Source organism: Ovis aries, chromosome 12 (assembly GCF_016772045.2).
Source record: "Ovis aries strain OAR_USU_Benz2616 breed Rambouillet chromosome 12, ARS-UI_Ramb_v3.0, whole genome shotgun sequence".
Lineage (NCBI taxonomy): Eukaryota > Metazoa > Chordata > Mammalia > Artiodactyla > Bovidae > Ovis > Ovis aries.
The window spans coordinates 29,038,644-29,063,797 of NC_056065.1; the positions used below are offsets into that span (position 1 = coordinate 29,038,644).

The 25,154-nt window shown below is 42.9% G+C and overlaps 1 long non-coding RNA gene across 1 annotated transcript in view; it reads right to left on the reverse strand.

The window, feature by feature from the left end:
- The window catches only part of LOC132657459 (uncharacterized), a 31,640-nt gene extending 7,915 nt beyond the window's left edge, over positions 1-23,725 (reverse strand). The window contains exons 1-2 of the long non-coding RNA XR_009595671.1: positions 23,398-23,725; positions 351-555 (exon numbers count right to left, since the gene is read on the reverse strand). This is a non-coding gene — a long non-coding RNA (uncharacterized LOC132657459). The remainder of the gene's footprint in view (positions 1-350; positions 556-23,397) is intronic.
- Positions 23,726-25,154: the final 1,429 nt, after the last annotated feature.

Consider the following 25,154-nt stretch of genomic DNA (forward strand, 5'->3'; position numbering starts at 1 on the left):
TTCCAATGCAGGGGACATGGGTTCGATCCCCAGTTGGGGAACGAAGATCCTACATTCCAAGGAGCAACTAAGCCTGCTTACCACAGCTAGAAAGTCCGTGTACCACAACAAAAGATCCTTCATGATGAAAGGAAGATCCTGTGTGCCACAGTTAAGACATGACACAGTTTTTAAATAAACATTTAAAAAAATATTACCAGAAACGTAGCACCTTAGAGCAACACATATTTTTTCATTTTATTTATTTTAATTTTTTGAAATTTATTTATTTTAATTGAAGGATAATTGCTTTACAGTTATTGTAACACATATTTATTATCCCAGAGTGTGTGAGATGCAATGTGGCTTACCTGGGTCCTCTGCTTCAGACCATGGTTAAGGTGTTGGTCAGGGCTGAGGTTTCATCTGAGGCTCAACTGAGGAAGGACCTGCTTCCAAGCTTACGTTGCCAATGGTGGGATTCAGCTGCTTTCTCGCTTTGGTCAGAGGCAGCCCTCAGTTCTTTGCCATGTGGACCCCCTCAGTGTGGCCACCAGCTTCATTAAAACACATGATCTGAGAAGGCAATAGAGAGAGTCTGCTAGCAAGACAGAAGTGGTGATCTTAAAATAATCACAGAAGTCACAGCTCATCATCTTCTCCATGTTCTATTGCTTAGAAGCAAGTTCCAGATCCCACTCACACTCAGGGGGAGGGGATTACACAAGGGCATGAACGCCGATAGGCAGAAATACTTTGGGGTCATTTTAGAGTCTATCTCTAGGGAGGGAGACAGACCTTAAGCTATTTCAGAATATTCAGGAGAAAATATCCTGGAAATGGGGCTCTAGAAGAATATCCCCCAGAGGAGTCCTGGAGCATGAATGTTTGGGTTGAAAGCTTCCCATCCAAATTCCGTCTCCATGTGGTGCAATTGCCACCAAGTTGGATAGCTCACATCATGTACTGCTGCTGCAGCTAAGACACTTTAGTCGTGTCCGGCTCTGTGCGACCCCATAGACAGCAGCCCACCAGGTTCCCCCACCCCTGGGATTCTCCAGGCAAGAACACTGGAGTGGGTTGCCATTTCCTTCACCAATGCATGAAAGTGAAAAGTGAAAGTGAAGTTGCTCAGTTGTGTCCAACTCTTAGCGACCCCATGGACTGCAGCCTACCAGGCTCCTCTGTCCATGGGATTTTGCAGGCAAGAGTACTGGAATGGAGTGCCATTGCCTTCTCTGCATATCATATGCAGGAAATCCATATGAAGACTCCAGAATGCCCAGATGCATAAGAACTTCAAATATAGACATCTGTTCCAAAGACCACAGACACTCTGAAAAAGGATAGAGGTGGACTGTGAGATGCAAAGAATACTAAATTGCCTACATTTTGGGAAGGTAGACTGTGAGAGGTTAGGAAAGCTTGTACAAGGCCACTGCTTTTCCAGTGGTCCCTCCAGTCTCAGGGGTCACTAAACGTCCCCACCCTCTGTTGGTACAGGTGCTTATTTTGTATGGAGTATCATGGGGCAGAGCCCCGTAGTAGTCAGAGTTCTTAATGGCAAGCAACAGAAATTTGAGTTTAATCTTTATAAGCAGAAGATAAATTTATAGTAAAGGATATTGGGGAGCTCATAAAATCACTAAGAATGCCAGAAAATCAGGCTCAGGAAGTGGGGGAGGAAAGGGGGTGGTGCTGAGCCCAAGAACTAGTCCAGCGCCAGGCATGGCCGTGTCAACACAGCTCGTGGTGCAGTGGGTTCCTCCTGGGTGCAGCCACCACGGCTGCCCCATCACCACCATCGTGGCCCTGCCAGGCCTCTGCTTCTCTGCATCCAAATCTGGTGGGTGTGTCTGATAGGCTGAGCCTGGCCAAGATCCGTGCCCTCCACAGGGAGGCTGGAATGTGGGGTTCAGAGGCTGGGCAGCTAAAAATAGTCCATGTCCACTGGGGTTTATTTCAGGTCTCTTAAAACCTTCTCTCTTTAAATAATTAAAAAGCAGTTACCTGTAAAAAAGGGAGAAGACAAATTTATTCCTAACCATGTTGTTGAGCAGGCAGATTCTAGACTGTGAGGGTAGAACAGATGCAATCCCTGACCTTGGAAAGATGACACTTCTGTCAGAAACAAGTGTAACAAGCACGTATTGAGTGTGTGACTGTGTTTGTGGTATTGCAGAGTACTTCGGAGAACAAGGGTGGTAAGAGGGCCATAGGGTGTCAGAGGTATTGCTTTCTGAACTGATCAGAAAAGCACGTGTTTGTACTCAGTCACTCAGTCATGTCTGACTCTATGACCCCATGGGCTGTAACCCACCAGGTTTATCTGTCCATGGGATTTTCCAGGCAAGAATATTGGAGTGGGTTGCCATTTCTGACTCCAGATCAGGGAAGACTGCCCTGCTAAAGTGACAAAGAGCTGCCGGGAGTGAAGGGGAAAATCAGGAGGCTCCCTGTGGGGGAGGATCATCGACTCAGAAGACAGATTGAGCAAAGGGCTTGACGCAGGAGCACATATGAGCGTTCAAGGAACAACAGCTAAGAATTAATTAGCACATTCTCCCAATTCCTTGGACTTCCCTGGTGGCTCAGTGGTAAAGAATTCACCTGCAATGCTGGAGACAGTTTTGATCCCTGGCTTGGAAAGATCCCTTGGAGAAGGAGATAGCAACACATTCCAGTATTCTTGCCTGGGAAATCCAGAGGAGCCAGGCAGGCTACAGTCCATCTACAGTCCCAAGAGCTGGACATGATTTAATGACTAAACAATCCAATTCCTTGCCACCAGGAGATAATAATCATAATGACATTTAAATTGTTTGAGTGCCTACTATGTTCCAGGCACTGTTCTAAGGCCCTTGCATACGACATTTACATGTATTAGTCATCTCATTCTCACAGCTATGGCATAAGGTAAATAAGATAATTATTCCCTCTTTAAAAGCACTGAAATTGAATAACAGAAAGATTAAATAATTTACATAAGGACCAGTTATAGAGATATGAAGTTTTCCTTGTAGTGAAACATGGAATAATTATTAAGTGAACAGGTAAGCATATACATTCCTCATTGCGGCTCAAGTACTTGTAAAATGTAAAAAAAATACTGTAAAACGAGGGTATTGGGAGAAATAATGGCTAAATCCTTAGCTGTGAACATCCATGAATTCATTGCTAACAAAGAAAACATTGTCCCATTTGCCTGCTTTGCATTATAAACATTAAAAAAGTAATTCATGTTTTCTCAGTGTCTGCAATGAACATTTAAAGAGTACCTTGATTTCAAGTATTTGTTATTGCTTAAAAATTGTCACTGATAAAGATTAGTTTGATGAATAATATGTCTTTATTTAGAAAAATTGTAAACAAATTGCCAAATATGCAGAGCCAAATATTTTCCTACACAGATGAAAAGTCAACCAAGGGCTAGAGTTCAATTGACAGCAACTTGTGGCACCCCAAACCATCCCATCCACCTGTCCATCTGTTCATTCATATGAAAAGTATGTATTGAGCTCCTATTATATGCTGAATTGTTCATTGTAAGTTAAGATGTTGCAACATATTCAATGTTGGAGGGTGTAAAAGAGTATGCATTTTGGAATCAGGTGTGCCTGGTTTCAAAAACTGGCTCAGCAATTACAGTGTAATTTTGGCAAAGCAATAAAAACTTCTCCAAGCTTCAAATTCCTCATCTGTGCAGTAGTGATAATAATACCTACCTTCTCGTGTTATCGTAAATATTTGATGTTGCGTACGTAGAGCCCATGGAATCCATGCTTGGCTTGGAGTAAACGCAATAAATTATGTCCCTTGGGGTCCTCTCTCCTGGACAGCACTTCAGTCCTTCAGATTTTCTGAACTCCAGGGCCCAGCGTCCCCATATGCTCCTAAAGGGCTCCCAACCTTCCTCCATTATTCATCATCAAGAGTGCAGTGAAAGGCCCCTTTAGGCAAGCTCCCACCACAGAGAAAGCCTGGTAGAATTCCAGAACAGGGTGGGGCTGAGAGCAAGAGGAAGGAATAAAAGCAAGAGGAAAGGATAGACCAGCCGCAGAACCTGCTCTCTGTCAAAACTCACCTTTTGGGTCTCTATTTCCCAGCATAGAGTTTAACGTTAAACTTTATTGAAAGGAGGAAGAAATGAAGATTAAATTAGTAGTATTACTTCCCTTTTTAAACACTGATGAGGACAGTAGGACTCAGAAAGGTTAATCGACTCGCCACACAGATGGATTTGAACTCAGCTTGTCTGAAAGAAAAGCCTGTGTTCATTTATTGGTGGGGTCACCAGACAGAGCCTGAGACACGAGGCTCTGTCACTTTTATTTTGAAGTGCTCATGAAGGAAGGGGGGGTCAGGACGGGCAAGTATGTAAAAGGAAGGGTGTAGTCTTAGCTGAGGCTAGGTAGTTTTTCCCCTGGTGACTTAGATGGTAAAGAATCTGCCTGCAATGCAGGAGACCTGGGTTTGATCCCTGGGTCGGGAAGATCCCCTGGGGAAGGGAATGGCAACCCACTCCAGTACTCTTGCCTGGAGAATTCCACGGACAAAGGAGCCTGGTAGGCTACAGTCCTTGGAGTCACAAAGAGTCGGACACGACTGAGTGGCTGACATACACAGGTAGTTTCTTAGCCTGCTTGCATCAGGAACTCTAGAGAATGAATGACACCGCAGAGTAATTTGTCCCACTTGAGCCAAGAAGGCAACCGACTTTTTGTTCCTCTGGTGCCGGTGAGTCATTGGCTATGGGCTGCAGAGGAGAGAGCAGACCTTCCCAGGTGAAGTGTCTCCCTTTCGGTCAACGGCAATTCCGAGAGGCATTAGCAGCCAATGGACACAGCTACTGCGGACTGGCCCACCTGCCCAGTGAAGGGATCTGGGAGAGCTATCAACAGCATTTGTTACACTCACATTGCATCCCTAACCATTGGCTGAAGGAATAAATGAGTGAATGTGTTTCCTCGGTAATAAAACAGAATTGGTAATGTGTATTTCAGGAGTCGTTAGAAAGTGTAGATGAGCTTATGTGTATAAGTTAATTAGTCTATCATTCTTAGTCCATAATAAATGAGAATAATTATTAGCTACAATAAATGATATTAATTTAGCAATAACTAGCCAATTATATTACTAATGATTATAATTTTATTTTTGTAACAGTTGGCATTAAACCCTACTCTGAAGTCTCAGCTACTTGATGGAAAAAAGATGAAAACTTGCAAAACAGGAACTCCTGTCTACCTGACAGAGCAATGCCTTCTGGCTCAGATCTGCAAATGGCAATTCAGTAACTAAAGCCCTGGGAGGCCAGGGAGACTCCACTTCAACCCACATCCCCAGCGTCCAATTTTTGTGAGCGTCAGGAATGACACTGCTCAGGATGGCCTTGGGCGTAGCTCCCAGAGATTGGGCTCATCACCCTAGCCCAAAATACACTATAGGATAAAGGGGGTCAGGACAGGGGAGACGAGGTAGGCTAGGAGATGATGGGAAGTGTCCCCAGCCCTGGGTCCTCGACCCAAGCCAGAGGCAAGCTGGCACCATCAAGCACTGCTATTTGTGCTGATGTCATTGTTTCCAGACCCAGAGGCATCACCAAAGGTAAACCTTCTTGGGATCTTCCCTGGTCTGACCTTCAACACCTCCTGTCTGATGCTTGTCTACCCCCATTCCCCTTCACCCCACTGATTGAACTATTAAAATACCCAGTTTCTGCTGAATTTTCAGAATCTCAAATGCATCATACCGTGCACTTTAGTGAATGCAAAAAGAAGCAAACCATTCCTATTCCAAATGTAGTGATTTCACTCTTGTTGAGATTATAAATATCTGCATCTTCTTTATGTACCCTGGAAACACTTGATGGAGGCAGAAGCATGGTAGAATGGGGGAGAAGGCAGACCCTGAAGGAAGTCAGATTGGGCACAAATGTGATACACATCTGCATAATCGTTTTTTCTATTTCTAGAAACATTGTCTGGGATCTGGAGCTTAATGAATTGGATTTCTTTGCCACTCATCCCTCCTCCACCTTAAATACAGATAAGTTGTTCCCTCCTCTGCCCTTCTCTTCTCTAACTCCACCTCTGCTGATTACACCTCTGACTGCCCAGCCGTGTGTTCTCCCCAAATCAGCCTCGTATCTAAAGCAGCCAGATGGAATCAAACTCACAGTGAGCCGGTATCTTCTGCTCCTTTGGTTCTTCCTCTCTCAGTTCAGGACCTAATGATATCACCATCCAAGCTAGAAACCCTAGAGTCTTCAGTTTACCTTAAGGGAGTGACAGGGCTTCTTACTGCCCCTCCTCACACCTGAGTTATCAAACTCAATTCTACTCCAACTTGTGACCCAAATCCACTGCTTCCACTCCATGTCTGCCTCCACTGCTCAGGCACGCATCACCCCTGCATGAAACTAAGGTGATAACCTTCTGGTTGATTTGTTTCTCCATTCCTCCATCAGTCCATTAGTCTGTCCATTCTGCGCATAAATTTTTATTGATCCCCTACTATAAGCCAAGCACTGTTTTGGACCTGGGAACGCAAGGATAAACCTAACAAGATCCCTGTCCTTATGGAATTTACATTCCAATGGGGTCACCGGATAACGCACAACAAGTAAAGGACTTCTGGACTAAGATGGTAGATTGAAACTTTCTCAAAGTTTTGTTCTGCCAGTACCTCAAAAATAGCCAAAAGAATAAAAGAAATAGAAACAGAATAGGGACTTTTCTGGTGGTCCAGCGATCAAGACTTCACCTTTCAATAACGGGGGTGTGGGTTTGATCCCTGGTGGGGAGCTAAGATCCCATACGTTTTGTGGCCAAAGGAAAAAAAACACCATGAAACAGAAGTAATATTTTAGCAGTTCAATAAAGACTTTAAAAATGGTCCATATAAAAATAAGCAGAAGAAATTCACCAAAAACAAATAAGGAAAGAGGCACGCCCAATACAATAAACTTCAAAAACCATTCACCAAGAAAACGAGATGCTGGGGTAGAGTAGAGAAGGCCAGCAGGGCTTGACTCCTAACCTGGTCCCTGGGGCCCTGGGAGCTTCAGTGGAGAATCTGCCAAGTCCTGGGAACTCTCACTAATATCCCCAAAGCCGAGAGAAGTCAAGCATGTAGGTGTCCGCTTCCATTTCCTCCACTGACTGAAAAGTAGTAGAAACCGCAATTGGGGAGAGATGGGTAAAATAGGGGGAGTGAAAAATGGGATTGATTCTGACCTCAGTAAAGGCTTCAGGGCAGCAATCTGAATTTCGGCAACAGTGAAATCCTGAGGTTCTGCCCCCTCAAGAAATGGTATGTACTATCCAACGCCAACCCTGAGGATTAAATCTTGGTACTGTTGCAAAATCACAGCAAAGACAGCAGCGCTCAGGAATTCCAACCACCAACACTCTGCCCACTGAGCTTCCTTGCTGGCGCCACCACCCCACAGATGTCTCCATCCTCACAATGAAACAGTGATCTCAGATCAACTGATCTCAGATACAGCAGGGAGGGTCCACAAGTCCCCCATGCTCTATCAGAGCAAATAACCAGAATAGATGTAGTTCCCTATGCATGAGCAAAATGAAAGCATAAGCATGAGAACTGTAAAACCATCCTGCAGAGTGAGGGTCGGGGAGAAGCAACTTGTGAACGAGAAGAAATCTTAAGCAACAGAAGGACATTCCTCCCAATTTCATGTTATATGGCTTAATTAGAGCAGGAATCTAGTGAAAGAACTCAAAGACAAGATGGGAAAACAAGACAAATGAGAAGAAAAGGAAGATTTCAGATTTAAGGAAACAGAGGGCAGTATTATCATAGAATGAAAATATAGATTAGAAATAAGAACAAAATAAGAAGAAACTCAATAGATACTGTTGAAATTTGAATTATGATGCAGGAGAAAAACTTGAGATAGTCATGTGAATGTAAATGAGAAAGAAATAGGTATGGAAGAGAGAGATTGAGAAATAGAGAAAAGTAATGATTGAATATAAAGATTACTCAAAGCCCTTATCTTCCCCAGTGGCTCGGTGATAAAGAATCCGCTTGCTGATGCAGGAGATACAGTTTCAGTCCCTGGGTGGAGAAGATCCCCTGGAGGAGGGCATGGCAACCCACTCCAGTATTCTTGCCTGGAGAATCCCATGGACAGAAGAGCTTGGCCGGCTACAGTCCATAGCGTCACAAAGAGTCAAACATGACAGAAGCATACAAATAAGAAGAATACACTATGTTCCAAGAAAACATGATGTGGAGTGTTACATACCAACATATAGTCTAATTAAACTAGTGAACTTTGATGATAAAAATTCTTCAGGCATCTTGACAGAAAAAGCAAATCATTCTAGAAGAGCAAAAACCAGCAAGATTCAGTCCTCTTCACAAGCAACATTCAAGGCCAGGAGAGAGTAGAGACAAACCACCAAGCAAAGACAACACCAGCCCCTTACAGTGGGCATGGATATTTGTTTAACTGTTCTATTTGGCATTAGATTGTAAAGCTGAAAATGCATATCTATAATCACACCCATTCCACCCATATATGGATATATATGGATATATATTTTTTATATCCTACAAAAATTACTGTAAATATTCTAGGAGACAAGCACAAGAATGTTCATAACAGTATTGCTCATAATAGAAAAAAAAAAGCTAGAAACAATCAGTCAATTGACAAGAGAATACATATCTTATCAGTCAGTCAGTTCAGTAGCTCAGTCGTGTCCGACTCTTTGCGACCCCATGAATTGCATCACGCCAGGCCTCCCTGTCCATCACCAACTCCTGGAATTTACCCAAACTCATGTCCATCGAGTTGGTGATGCCATCCAGCCATCTCATCCTCTGTCGTCCCCTTCTCCTGCCCCCAAGCATCAGGGTCTTTTCAGATGAGTCAGTTCTTCACATTACGTGGCCAAAGTATTGGAGTTTCAGCTTAAGCATCATTCCTTCTAATGAATAGTCAGAATTGATCTCCTTTAGGATGGACTGGTTGGACCTCCTTGCAGTCCAAGGGACTCTCAAGAGTCTTCTCCAACACCACAGTTCAAAAGCATCAATTCTTTGGTGCTCAGCTTTCTTCACAGTCCAACTCTCACATTCATACATGACCACTGGAAAAACCATAGCTTTGACTAGATGGACCTTTGTTGGCAAAGTAATGTCTCTGCTTTTTAATATGCTGTCTAGGTTGGTCATAGCTTTCCTTCCAAGCAGTAAGAGTCTTTTAATTTCATGGCTGCAATCGCCATCTGCAGTGATTTTGGAGCCTCCAAAAATAAAGTCTGACACTATTTCCACTGTTTCCTTGTAGCATATTCATAAAATTGAATACTTTCCTACAGTGATAATAAACAAACTTAAGCTACACATGTTAATGTGACCAAATCTTAAGAAACATACTGCACACTATTTACAACAGCCAAGACGTGGAAATAACCTGTGTCCATCTGCAAACGAATGGATAAAGAAGATGTGGTGTACAACAGAATATTCAGTTCACTTCAGTCATACAGTCGTGTCCAACTCTTAGCAACCCCATGGACTGAAGCACGCCAGGCTTCCCTGTCCATTACCAATTCCCAGAGCTTGCTCAAGCTCATGCCCATCAAGTTAGTGATGACATCCAACCATCTCATCCTTTGTCATCCCCTTCTCCTCCTGCCTTCAATCTTTCCCAGCATCAGGGTCTTTTCCAATGAGTCAGTTCTTTGCATCAGGTGGCCAAAGTATTGGAGTTGTCCAGCAAGAGTCCAGGGTTGATTTCCTTTAGGATTGACTGGTTTGATCTCCTGTCATAAAAAGGAATGAGAATGGGTCACTTGGAGAGATGTGGATGAACCTAGAGTCTGTTGTCCAGAGTGAAGTAAGTTCGAAAGAGAAAAAGAAATACATTAACATATATGTGGAATTTAGAAAAATGGTACAGACGAACCTATTCCAAAGCAGAAATAGAGACACAGATGTAGAGCATAAGCGTATGGACACAGAGGAGAGAAAGGGAAGGTGGGATGAATTTGTGAGAGTAGCTTTAACTTATAAACATTACCATGTGTAAGCAGATTGCTAGTGGGAAGTTGTTGCATAGCACAGAGTGCTCAGCTCAGCCCTCTGTGATGGCCTAGAGAGGTGAGAGTGTGGGTAGGGGTAGGAGGGAAACTCCAGAGAGAGGGGACATATGTATACAACTAGCGACTGGCCTTGTTGTAGAGCAGAAACTAACAGACTGTAAAGCAACTTCTTTGTGGTTTAGTCACTAAGTTACATCCAACTCTTTTGCAACCCCATGAACTACTGCCCCAATAAAAAAAAGAAAGAGACTGCATATTTCATGTAAAAAAAACTATATTACTTAAGGAAATTTTCCTGATAAGTTTTATAGAAAATTTAGTATCATGACTTCCTCTAAGGGTCGTTGTCCAACCAGATGTTCAAGTTGGATTTAGAAAAGGCAGAGGAACCAGAGATCAAATTGCCAACATCTGTTGGATCATCGAAAAAGCGAGAGAGTTGAGAGAAACATCTACTTCTGCTTTACTGACTATGCCAAAGCCTTTGACTGTGTGGATCACAATAAACTGTGGAAAATTCTTCAAGAAATGGGAATACCAGACCACCTCACCTGCCTCCTGAGAATCTGTATGTAAGTCAAGAAGCAACAGTTAGAACTAGACATGGAACAACAGACTGGTTCCAAATCGGGAAAGGAGTATGTCAAGGCCGTATATTGTCACCCTGCTTATTTAACCTATATGCAGAGTACATCATGAGAAACGCTGGGCTAGATGAAGCACAAGCTGGGATCAAGGTTGCTGGGAGAAATATCAATAACCTCAGATATGCAGATGACACGACCCTTATGGCAGAAAGCAAAGAAGAACTAAAGACCCTCTTGATAAAAGTGAAAGAGGAGAGTGAAAAAGTTGGCTTAAAACTCAACATTCAGAAAACGAAGATCATGGCATCTGGTCCCATCACTTCAAGGCAAATAGATGGGGAAACAATGGAAACAGTGAGAGACTTTATTATTTTGGGCTCCAAAATCACTGCAGATTGTGACTGCAGCCATGAAATTAAAAGGCGCTTACTCCTTGGAAGAAAAGTTATGACCAACCTAGACAGCATATTAAAAAGCAGAGACATTTCTGACAAAGGTCCGTCTAGTCAAAGCTATGGTTTTTCCAGTAGTCATATATGAATGTGAGAGTTGGACTATAAAGAAAGCTGAGTGCTGAAGAATTGATGTTTTTGAACTGTGGTGTTGGAGAAGACTCTTGAAAGTTCCTTGGACAGCAAGGAGATCCAACTAGTCCATCCTAAAGGAGATCAGTCCTGACTATACATTGGAAGGACTGATGCTGAAGCTGAAACTCCAATACTTTGGCCACGTGATGTGAAGAACTGACTCATCTGAAAAGACCCTGATGCTGCGAATAACTGAAGGTGGGAGGAGAAGGGGATGACAGAGGATGAGATGGTTGGACGGCATCATCGACTCTATGGACATGAGTTTGAGTAAGCTCTGGGAGTTGGTGATGGACAGGGAAAGCTGGCGTACTGCAGTCCATAGGGTCACAAAGAGTCGGACAAGACTGAGCAACTGAACTGAACTGAGGGGTTGTGGGAGGAGCTCAGTGTGGGGAGGTGCCTAAAAGGAAGCTTTTCTAGTAGTAATAATGTACCTATTAGCAGGTTAGTTGATGAATTCATACATGTTCATTTTATGATGATGGTTTCTGATATACATAGTTTATAAACGGTAGGTATTGAGCTTCTCTGGTAACTCAGCTGGTAAAGAATCTGCCTGCAGTGCAGGGGACCTGGGTTCAATCCCTAGATCGGGAAAATCCCCTGGAGAAGAAAATGGCAGCCCACTCCAGTATTCTTGCCTGGAGAAGTTCATGGACAGAGGAGCCTGGAGGGCTAAAGTCCATTGGGTCACAAGAGTCTGACATGACTTACAGACTAAACCACCACCATGGTAGGTATCAGTATTTCACAAGTAAAAAGGAAACAAAGTTCTAGACATTAAAAATTAATTAATATTCTACTTCATTAAAGGTTATAACAAGATAATGGATAATTCCTTCTACTATCTGATATATCCTTGTTGGCTTATCTATTTTGTACATAGCAGTTTGGATCTCTTAACTCTCTACCCCTAATTTTCTATATCTGTGAATCTGTTTCTATTTTGCACACACATACATATAGGTAGATAGATAGATAGATATACAGCATCTTTATCCGTTCTTCTGTTGATGGGCACATGGGTTGCTTTCACACTTTTAGCTATTATATTAATAAACAGTGCTGTTTTGAACCCTGGGCTGCATGTACCTTTTTTGAATCAGCGTTTTCAATTTTTTTCCAGCTATATACCCAGGAGTAGGATTGCTGGATCATATGGTAGCTCTATTTTTAGCTTTTCTGAGAACGCTTCATACTGATTTCCATAGTAGCTACACCAATTTACTTTCCCATCAACAATGTGAGAGGGTTCTCTTTTTTCCACATCCTCACCAACATTTGTTATCTGTAGGCTTCTTGATGATAGCCACTCTCACAGTTGTGGGATGATATCTCATTGTTGTTTGACGTTTTTAAAGACCTTTTTAGTCACTAGAAAAATAATTAAGGAAGAAAATAGACCACTATAAACACAAATATGTAGCACTATAGAGAAAGCATGGCTGGGAAAATGACGCCCAGATAAGATGCTGTTACTGCTGCTAAGTCGCTTCGGTCGTGTCCGACTCTGTGAGACCCCATAGACTCCACCAGACTCTCCCATCCCTGGGAGTCTCCAGGCAAGAACACTGGAGTGGGTTGCCATTTCCTTCTCCAATGCATGAAAGTGAAAAGTGAAAGTGAAGTCGCTCAGTCATGTCTGACTCTTAGCGACCCCATGGACTACAGCCTACCAGGCTCCTCCGTCCATGGGATTTTCCAGGCAAGAGTACTAGAGTGGGGTGCCATCGCCTTCTCCAGATAAGATGCTGTTTCATTATAAAGACAAAAAGCAGACATTCCCAAACCTGAAAGAGCTCAGGAATGTAGCACCTGTAAGTCTTTTCTGGAGCAAAAAAACCCACAAAACATCTATTTTGTTTTAAAATCAAAACTTTAGGGGAATGAATCAAATAAAACACTCAAGAATTGAAAGATAATTATAAAAATTACACTAGGGAATTAGAATATTGGATCTATTTAAATATAGTACTATTGCTAAAAAGAAAAGAAAGGAGTGGAATTATGGCCACAAAACCAGAACAGACATGCTATAAACTTGGATGATATAATAATAATCATAAGCATAGTCACAATATTCTGTTGAAAATCAGGGATGAGCTTTCATTTCTGACCGCATTGGAGTAACTGATACTGGATATACTCACCTGCTAAAATGATTAGAAAAATGAGCAAAATAGATGAGACAACTGTTTCCAGGAACTGTACTGTGAGTAACTCAGGGCTGTGACCCTTCAGAGCTGAGATACACAAGGACGGCCCACATCCATGCCAGCTTCCTGCTCTGGGGGGCATTCTCTGAACAACAGCAAGGTGATGCAGAGAGAGGTAGTCTTGCTGAAGCCCCTGGAATTTGTGGGGAGGTTAAACAGAGAGAAGGGAGTTTCTCACACCCAGGGCTCTGAGTGTGGTGGTCCTTGGCCAAGGACTAGACAAAGGGCTGAAGCTACCTGGAGACCCAGAAGCCAAGCAGTACCACCAGCAGCTGGCCTTCCCCAGAGCCAGAATGGACGAACCCTGCTGAGTAGCTGGGGGTACCCAGCTAGAAAAGAAGAAACGCCATGAGAAGATGATGGGGTTATGCAGTCCCCCTCCAACACAAAGTCAGGCACAGCCTAAAGTCTGCACTAGAAAAGAGATGCTTATTCTAAAGACAAAATCATAATCAGGATGGGGAGACAAAATGTTTTCCTCATTACATAGGAAATGAGTCTACATGAAGCAGCATGGACTCTCCAGCCTAACTTGAAGACGGTTTTGGATGCATTCTCAACAATTCAACTTGTGTCAACACAAAATGAAAGGTCTTTTTCTATCTGGAATATTTATCATGAAACAAAGATCAAGACCTTTGTTCAGGGCAACTGATGCTCTTTGTGTTTAAACATTTCATTTTAAGAACAATAACTTTCAGTATTTGTGATAATATATTTCAACTTTAATGACTTTGCTATTTATTTTGGTATAATTTTTCACATTTTATACTCTCAAATGTCTATATCAGGTAGAGATTATTTGTGTTACTGAAATATACAATGTACAAGCACTATATATTTCTCATAAAATAGTAAATTATGCATTTATTATTATACCTTTTTAAAAATGCAGAACCTCTGAAATGCTTATTATAACCCTACTGCAGAAACATGATTCATAGTTTATTACTGTGGTCACCCATTATTATTTGAAAAGAACTACATAAAATATTATAAAAATACAGAATAATTTATCATTTGGGGGATAAAAATCTCAAGAATTCCTGGGAATTATGATTTGTTACCAAATCCCCAAAACTAATATCACTTTTTTTTGCCTGATGAACTCCTACATGTTCTTCAAATTCAGCTCATACATCCCCTCTTCTTTAAACTTTCTCTGTCTGGAGGAAAAGACATCTTTCTGTATTAGCTCAGGCTGATGATTTTAAATATCAGAAATCCAATACACTTAGGGAAAAGGGCACTTTACTAGCTCATGGAGTAGCTTCAGGCTCAACTGCATCTCGAGGTTCAAAATGCCATGATTGCTCTCTTACCCTGTCTCTCTCTCCCTCTCTCTGAGCTTTTCCTCTGACTTAGGTTCAGTTTCTCTCCACGCATGCGAGCTACATTGCTTCAGTCGTGTCCAACACTTTGAGACCCCATGGACGGTATCCCACCAGGCTCCTCTGTCCATGGGATTCTCCAGGCAAGAATACTGGAGTGGGTTGCCATGCCCTTTTCCACGGAATCTTCCCCACCGAGGGATGGAACCCACCTCTCCTGCTTTGCAGGTGGATTCTCTACCACTGAGCCACCTGGGAAAGCCCCTCAGTTTCTCTCCATCTGAAGTTAAAGATGGTCACTGAGAACTCCAGGCAGGCACACATCATCCCTAAAGCACAGGATCCCAGACAAAGAGAGGATGAATGTTTTCTAACAGGTTTGGTGAAAGTCCTCAGTAGTTGATTGTCCCCGTGTGGGCCACACGCTCATCCTTGAGCAAGGACTGTCATCAGCGAGACTGATATTTTGATTGGCCCATCTTGGGTCACCTGCCCTCGTCGTCCTACCTGACTACATGGAATGCATTCCCCATGAGTAAGATAGGTTTCTCCTATCTGAGGAAGGGAGGGATGTGATGCGGGTATACAGAAGCCATCCTTCCTTTCTTCTTTGCTGCCCCAGAAAGAATGAGTCCTCCCTGTCTATGCTCCCATAACTTTTATTTCTTCCTCTTGCGTTACTTCTCACCATGTGCTCTTGTTCTGCGTATGTCCATTTCCGCTATGCCCACCTCCGAGAGCTGGTGTCATTCCTCTTGGCATTCCAACGCCTAGCTCATGCCAGGCACGTAGTAGTTACTCAATAGCTAATGTTTACTGAAGTGTGTTACGTGTTAAGCACTGTCCAACATTCTATATGAATTTGTTTACTCTTTGCAGTAACAGCATGAGGTAGATATTATTACTCCCCAAATTTCAAATATTCATTGAATAAGATAATAAAGATAAGTTATGGTTTAAAGAAGTTACACATTGAACCCCGTTAGAGAGCTTAAGGGCTGTCTCTCACAAATGAAAGGACATGGAGCTGCCAAATGGATCTACTGCCAGGGAACTTCCCTGAAGGTAGCCCGTCTGACTGCATAACAGGGTGGGATGAGGTTGGGCCTAAGCCAATGGCCGGGGCCCTGCGGCAGAGGGAAACACGCCAGCCACTCACTGCCACCCCCGCTCCCCCATAACGTCATAAAATATCTGGGTTCCCCCTGAAGACAGCAAACAAAAGAACAACTGCCTTTTGGAATAAGTAATCCTGATACTGGACGTCATCCAAGACACACAGAAGGACTCCCTCTGGCAGAGAAATCCTGGCGTGGCAAAGCAAGAGGAACCTTAAAAGTCAGCTAAGATTGTGCTTTTGTTTTCATGATGAGGAAACAGTCCTGCCGAGGTTAAAGAAATTGCCCAAGGTCGCACAGATACTTAGTATCGAAACTAGAAACTGGAAGTAGAGCCCAGGTCACTTTCTATGTCCCCTAAAGTTTCGCGTATGCTGAACCTTCCCTCAGACGATTTACAGCCCCAACTGTAACACTTGAAGGTGATATCTTTAACCTGGGCAGATGGCATTTTGTCTTTAATATCTTATAAACGTGCTCTGAAGGAGTCTTGGTTTGGGGCTAATCTGAGGTGGGAGCCCCAGCACACAATTCTGTTGTCCGGAACCTTCCATGCTCTGGCTGGACCAGGTCTTGGTCCCATTGGAGAAGTCCTCCAGGGCCAGACAGTGACATCATTGATTGCTTGTTCCACTCAGCAGAACTAACCACCCTCTGAGGGTCCTGCTGTGGCTATTTTGACTGCATTTTCTGACCCCCTCTATTTCCAGCTTTGAGGCTTCCAGGGTGGACTTTTTCAACCCTGGGACAATGTTTAGCGCTATTATTAGGGAGTTTCTAGCTTGATTTGATGCTGTTGCTGTCTTTTGTTCTGATATTCCAGGTGAAGCCTGATCAGAACATCAGAATATCTGCTAGGCGGAGCTGCTGCTCCTCTTGAATGCAGATTCCTAAACACCCCTAACCCCATCAACCTCCACTGAAACAGGCCCACCTTAGTGTGAGCAGGCTACAGGGAAAGAGTTTGGAGCTCCACATACACTGTCTACATAGTAAGAAGCGATAAAGCAACCCCCTAAACTGTTAAAACATGTTCCATCAACCTACCTTGATAAACTTATTTTTCTAACAACAAAATTTAAAAATATGTGTAAAGTTATGACTTTTATATGATTGCAAGTCAACAAAATATCAAAGAAATCTAAATTTTATTATATAAATATGTTTATACTGGAAGAAACACAAGCTGGAATCAAGATTGCCGGGAGAAATATCAATAACCTCAGATATGCAGATGACACCACCCTTATGGCAGAAAGTGAAGAGGAACTAAAAAGCCTCTTGATGAAAGTGAAAGAGGAGAGTGAAAAAGTTGACTTAAAGCTCAACATTCAGAAAACAAAGATCATGGCATCTGGTCCCATCACTTCATGGGAAATAGATGGGAAACAGTGGAAACAGTGTCAGACTTTATTTTTTGGGCTCCAAAATCACTGCAGATGGTGACTGCAGCCATGAAATTAAAAGACGCTTACTCCTTGGAAGAAAAGTTATGAGCAACCTAGATAGCATATTGAAAAGCAGAGACATTACTTTGCCGACTAAGGTCCATCTAGTCAAGGCTATGGTTTTTCCTGTGGTCATGTATGGATGTGAGAATTGGACTGTGAAGAAAGCTGAGCACTGAAGAACTGATGCTTTTGAACTGTGGTGTTGGAGAAGACTCTTGAGGGTCCCTTGGACTGCAAGGAAATCCAACCAGTCCATTCTGAAGGAGATCAGCCCTGGGATTTCTTTGGAAGGAATGATGCTAAAGCTGAAACTCCAGTACTTTGGCCACCTCATGTGAAGAGTTGACTCATTGGAAAAGACTCTGATGCTGGGAGGGATTGGGGGCAGGAGGAGAAGGGGACAACAGAGGATGAGATGGCTGGATGGCATCACTGACTGGATGGACGTGAGTCTGAGTGAACTCCGGGAGTTGGTGATGGACAGGGAGGCCTGGCATGCTGGGATTCATGGGGTTGCAAAGAGTCGGACATGACTGAGAGACTGAACTGAACTGATATTGAAAAAGCACAAAAGTTCTAGAAAAACATCTACTTCTGCTTTATTGACTATGCCAAAGCCTTTGACTGTGTGGATCACAACAAACTGTGGAAAATTCTTCGAGAGATGGGAATACCAGACCACCTCACCTGCCTCCTGAGAAATCTGTATGTAAGTCAAGAAGCAACAGTTAGAACTGGACATGGAACAACAGCCTGGTTCCAAATCATGTAAGGAGTATGTCAAGGCTGTATATTGTCACCCTACTTGTTTAACTTATATGCAGAGTACATCATGTGAAATGCCGGGCTGGATGAAGCACAAGCTGGAATCAAGATTGCTGGGAGAAATATCAATAACTTCAGATATGTAGATGGCACCACCCTTATGGCAAAAATTGAAGAAGAACTAAAGACCCTCTTGATGAAAGTGAAAGAGGAGAGTGAAAAAGTTGGCTTAAAACTCAACATTCAGATGACCCAGAGAGATGTTATGGGGAGGGAGGTGGGAGGGGGTTCATGTTTGGGAAAGCATGTAAGAATTAAAGATTTTAAAATTTAAAAAATAAAAAACTTAAAAAAAAACAAAACTCAACATTCAGAAAATGAAGATCATGGCATCCAGGCCCATCATTTCATGACAAATAAATGGGGAAATAATGGAAACAGTGAGAGACTTTGTTATTTTGGGCTCCAAAATCACTGCAGATGGTGACTGTAGCCATGAAATCAAAAGACGCTTGCTCCTTTGAAGAAAAGCTATGACCAACCTAGACAGGATATTAAAAAGCAGTGACATTACTTTACCAACAAAAGTCCATCTAGTCAAAGCTATGGTTTTTCCAGTAGTCATATATGGATGTGAGAGTTGGACTATAAAGAAAGCTGAGCGCCGAAGAATTGGTGCTTTTGAACTGTGGTGTTGGAGAAGACTCTTGAGAGTCCCTTGGACTGCAAGGAGATCCAACCAGTCAATCCTAAAGGAAATCAGTCCTGGGTGTTCATTGGAAGGACTGATGCTAAAGCTGAAACTCCAATACTCTGGCCACCTGATGTGAAAAACTGACTCATTTGAAAAGACCCTGATGCTGGGAATGACTGAAGGTGGAAGGAGAAGGGGACGACAAAGTATAAGATGGTTGTATGGCATCACTGACTGGATGGACATGAGTTTGAGCAAACTTCCAGAAATGGTAAAAGACAGGGAAGTCTGGCATGCTGCAGTCCAAGAGGCTGCAAAGAGTCGGACATGACTTAGTGACTGAACTGATTATTATATATAATTGTAAATTTATTGATAGGATATGTGTGGTCTCCAGTTGACAGACTGGTAGTATCTTGATGAGTAATAAAATAAAAGACGCACATAATTCACATATTATCATATTATTTACTCCTACATTATTTTGTCTTATCTTTGTTTTAGAAACACTGTTAATTATGTTATTGTTAGAAAGATATTTGGATAATTTGCTTTCCTTTAACAGTAATCATCTAAAGAATTAACTAATAAAAGCAATCATATTCAAAGTATGTTTCAAAATGTTTTCACAAAAATATAAAGAAAATGCAATAAATTAAAATCATGCTCTCTTAGAGGTTTTCTTTAAAAATATTTTAGCTTATCTATTATAAGTAAAAGTCAAATTGTAAATTATACTGAATGAATATGAATATTTTGATCAAAATTATTTAAATAAAGATGAAATTTTAAATTTACTTTATTGACAGTTTTACTAAATCTTTTTATATCCTTTTATAAAAATAACAGTGCCTGTATTTTGGCATTCTATGCCTAACCAGCTAATATAATACAAAAAATTAGTATCTTAATTCATATAGGTTGTATGATTCCAGTTATTCCAGTGATGTTCACGCTACTTAAAATATTCTGTTAAAGGCCTATTTCACAGCCAAAGACACTGTCTTTACATATACTTACGAACAGTGGACTTTTCCATGGACCTAGGTTGATGTTTGTGAACACAGACAGCTAGTGGAGGACAGCTAGATCACATAAGAGTTGTCTCTATTTATGCATGGATTCTGTATTAAAGAATTCACCTACTTGCTAAAATTTACTTATAACCCTCAAATCAATCTTTCCAAGACTTCTAAGATCATTTGAGTACTATGTTGAAAAATTTGAGCCGTGTGACACGTTTCCAGCCGAGGTGGAACAAGCTGCACCCTGTCTTCTTGTTTCATACTGTAAATAAGTGTCCGTTTTTGCAGTCTATTTGGAGCCACACCTTTTGGATTTTTAGAGGTCTCTAGGGTGACTTTGATTTTCAGAATGGCCCCCTGCATATTGCTGTGGTGCTGTCTGGTGTCCTAAATCCGAGAAACTGTGCTGGGCCTATGAAGGAGAGATGTATGTTATGTAAGTTTCATTTGGGCATGAGTTACAGTACTGGTGATTATGAGTTCAATGTGAATGAATCAGCAGTATTTTTAAGTAAGGTGTCTTTAAACAGAAACACACATAAAGCAAGATTATGTGTAAACCAATCGACAAAAACGTTGTGACCAGAGATTCATAGGAGCCTGATCCTATATTTCTCGTAGGAACAGTGGTTCAGTATTCATTAAATCAGTGTTTGTGATAATTTTATAGAACATTACTTCAAACAAGAATTGACTGTATATATCCAAAGCTAAGAGTGATGTTTAATATTGCAAGGCATTCCAAGGATGGCCCATCTACTGTGACAGGCACGGCACTATCAAAGGCCTCCAGGACCACAAGTGAGAATCCAATGATAGGTAAGACAATATGGGTTTGACCCCACTGAGAAATGGTGATTCATTGCACAAGAATCCATTGCGTTAGTGCTGAGGACTTAAACTCGTAGATTAATTTGCCTTTTATCTAAATTCTTCCACTGCTCCAACCATTCCACACTCCAAAGACAGTGTCTATCTCCAATATTGGCAGTGATACAACCCACAGACCTCATTGCATTCAGAAGTAGTCACTTTCTGTTTTGAAAATATTGGGCAAGAGATGTAGAAAAGCATTTTTCTAAGGCCTGATGGTGTTAGTTCATAGAGTGGGAGTTTAGGGTTACTAACCTCGCTGTACTCACATTGAGCACCAGATCCCAGTGACAAAGCCATGTGTATGTGATTTGACACGTTTACTTCTGGTGCTCCTGTGTGATATGCAGAGTGTTGAAAGCCCAGACCCGGGGCAGGACAAAGCACTTGTGGAAGGATTACAGAGGCAACCTGAGTTTTGCCTTGGAGACATCCAAACCAAACACAGCAAGGATGTAGCTCTTCAGCCACTTCTTCTTTTTTCTTTTTTAAAATCACAGTCCAACTCTATAAGCACCAAAGTTCTAGTAGGATCAGTTCAGTTCAGTCTCTAAGTTGTGTCCGACTCTTTGTGACCTCATGGACTGCAGCACGCCAGGCTTCCCTGTCCATCACCAGCTCCTGCAGCTTACTCAAACTCATGTCCAAAGAGTCAGTGATGGCATACAACCATCTCATCCTCTGTTGTCCCCTTCTCCTTCCACCTTCAGTCATTCCCAGCATCAGGGTCTTTTCAAATGAGTCAGTTCTTCTATCAGGTGGCCAAAGTATTGTAGTTTCAGCTTCAGCATCAGTCCCTTCAGTGAATAGTCAGGACTGATTTCCTTCAGGATAAACTGGTTGGATGTCCTTGCAGTCCAAGGGACTCTCAAGAGTCTTCTTTAATATCACAGTTCAAAAGCATCAATTCTTTGGTACTCAGTTTTCTTTATAGTCCAACTCTCATATCCATACATGACTACTGGAAAAACCATAGCTTTGACTAGACGGACCTTTGTCAGAAAAGTAATCTCTCTGCTCTTTAATATGCTGTCTAGGTTGGTGATATTTTTTCTTCCAAGGAGCAATCATCTTTTAATTTCATGGCTGCAGTCACCATCTGCAGTGATTTTGGAGCCCAAAATAATAAAGTCTCTCACTGTTTTCATTGTTTCCCCATCTGTTTGCCATGAAGTGATGGGATCAAATGCCATGATCTTAGTTTCTGAATGCTGAGTTTTAAGCCAACTTTTTCACTCTCCTCTGTCACTTTCATCAAGAGGCTCTTTAGTTCTCCTTCGCTTTCTGCCATAAGGGTGGTGTCATCTGCATATCTGAGGTTATTGATATTTCTCCCGGCAATCTTGATTCCAGCTTGTGCTTCATCCAGCCCAGCATTGCTCATGATGTATTCTTCACGTAAGTTAAATAAGCAGGGTGACAATATACAGCCTTCACATACTCCTTTCCCGATTTGGAACCAGGCTGTTGATCATGTCCAGTTCTAACTGTTGCTTCTTGGCTAACATACAGACATCTCAGGAAGCAGGTGAGGTGGTCTGGTATTCCCACCTCTTGAAGAATTTTCCACAGTTTGTTGTGATCCACACAGTCAAAGGCTTTGACATAGTCAATAAAGCAGAAACAGGATAGTGGAATGTTGTATGTGAATTGCTCCAGAATAATGTATTTATGTTAAATTGTCATCCTTGTTTGCTTTCATAAGAGGAATTTTCTTTATTCTTTTGGGGAAGGGAAAACAGAGTTCTCTTCAGTCACTCAGTCAATGTATTTAAAACTCTAGCATTTTTTTTTAAAGATTTATTTATTTATGTATTTGGCTGTGCCAGGTCTTAGCTGCAGCACATGAGATCTTTGTTGCGTCATTCGGAGTCTTTTGTTGTGGCTCATAGGCTTCGTTGTTCCACAGCCTGCAGGATATTAGTTCCCTGACCGGGGATCGGACCTGCATCCCTTGCATTGCAAGGCGGATTCTTAATCCCTGGGCTACCAGGGAAGACCCTCCAGCATATTTTTTTTTAATAAAATTTGCCTTTAGTACCAAAAGGTTGGTACACAACCCTTTGTGTTAGTTATTTGCCCAAGATTATTCTAGAAGATCACAATTTCCAGAAAGTGTTGTTCTGCCACTCTGTAACATCTCCCTCATTCTTTCTTCATTCTACTTTTCCCTTCTGTCCTTCAGGGCTTAGCATCTAAGACTGACTGTTGCCAGCTGTGTGACCTTAGGAAAGCCCTGTTAGAGAAGAGTTGATTAAAATTCCTGCCTCGGTCAGGCCTGAGAACTATTTGCCTGAGGTGTCTCACAATAGGAGGTCCCAATAAAGAACGCGGTGCTGCCAACAAAAGCTAACCAGGAGAATCTGAGAGGGGCCAAAAGGACACCCTACCAACCTCCCAGAATCCTTTGGACTGGAGTCCATCTTGGCTAAGAGATGCGCTTGCCACCAGGAGGGACCTGAGTCAACCAAATATGTGCCAAGCAAGATGATAGGCCAGAGACAACCCAGAAAGTAACCCCATCACCATATAACCTGAGACTGCGAGGCACGTGGCAGACCAGTGCTCCTGGGTTCCCTTAGCCTGCTGCTCTCTGCCCGGGCGCCCCTTCCCAATAAGGTCTTTTGCTTTGTCAGCCTATGTGTCTCTCAGATGATTCATTTCTGAGAGTTAGGCAAGAGCTTACCCAAGGACGCTGGAAGGGGTCCTCCGTGTCTGCCACAGTCCCTCTGCGCTTGCATTTCCTCACTGACAGAGAGTGAGTGCTTGTGCCCACCACAAGCACGGAATTGCTGTCACACTGAGTGACATACTCTCTGCCACGTGTTGAGGGCTGTGCTGAGCAGAATACTTGATCAGGACACTTTCACAGTCTTCATTCTTCTTATTGTGACAGGAGGACTTGACTAATCCCTCCACACCCTTCCATCAAAAAAATTTCATTGAACTTGGAGCCTTTCCCAGGGTAACAAAATGAGGCATCGTTAGAGATTAATGTTGCTCATTTATGACCCAGGTAGGCCCCTGGGTGGAGCAAGAAGAAACCAAAGTTCCTCCTCCTTGTGACGCAGTTTCATTGATGAGGAGGGCTGGTTGGGCACCTTCTGAACTAAGGAAATAGTTTGTCTTGAATATGGTGTCAGACAATGAGAAGGAACCATACGAACATGTGAAAAAGTGAACATGAGTTTCCATCAAGGAGCTTTTGTAGCCCTTGGCTCCACCTCTCACATGTGGGAATTCCAACAGGGAAATTCCAACCAGAGAACCACGTCCTTGTTCACCTGGGGCCAGACCTCTGGCCTCACTTCTCTCTTCGAGAGTGAAGGCGGCATCCGTGTGCAGCCACAGAGCTTGGAGGGACAAGGGGCCAAGATCTGAGGTGTGTTAGGGGTAGGATGGGGAAGCACCCAGGGAACCAGATGGTTTCCACACAGGGGTGGGGCAGGCTGGAGGGTGAGGTTGAAGATTTGGCGGGAGACATAGGAAGAAAGAAGCTGTGCGGAAAGGAGAAGGAATCTGGGACAAGGATGAGAATGGGGGGTCTCTGGGAACTCACATAATTGACAGGGAGCTGGAGAACCAGGCTCAGACAGGTCCAAACAAGACAGGGCTTAGTCAGGACCTCCCAGGAGGTCAGACCACCACTGCCCTCATCACCGCCGTGCACTTGCTCAGTTGTTCAGTCCTGTTTGACCCTTGCAACCCCATGGACTGTAGCCCACCAGGCTCCTCTGACCATGGGATTTCCCAGACAAGAATACTGGAGTGGGTTGCCATTTCCTTCTCCAGGGGATTTTCCTGACCCAGGGATTGAACCCACATCTCCTGTATCTCTTGCACTGCAGGAGGATTCTTTGCCACTGAGCCACCAGGGAAGCCCCTTCATCACCATGTACATTTGTTATGATTCCTCTAAACCCCAGACACTCACCAGCATCCCATCAGATGCTGCAGCTCTGGAATCGCCCCCCTACACTGCTCTGGGAACCCCCCCATCCCTGCTCTGAGCCCCCCACCCCTGCTCTGGGCTGTAGGGTCCACCACAGCTGTGCTGATGGCTCTGACTGACTCTGTCTTAGTGTCCTTCCATCTCCATCAAGAGTCCAAATGCTGCATAAGAGCACTTACCTGATCCCATCTCGGCCTCATGCCTGCCTTCCCCTCCCACCAGGGCCGGAATTCTCCCAACCGAGGGCTGTTTGGCAGGAGGGTGACCAAAATGACATGCACTCCTCGCAGGCCCTCAGCTTTACTGCAAACTGACTGAATCTATTAGCACCTCTAAAATGAAAATCGTCAGTCAGAAGGAAATTGGTAAGTTTCAGAAGAGTATGAAATAGAAAATCGGAAGGCAAGCGCGGGTGGTGTTGACTCGTATATCTGATTTTGCAAGAGATTTATTGAGCACCTGCTGCCTACCAGGCACTCTGTTAAGCACAA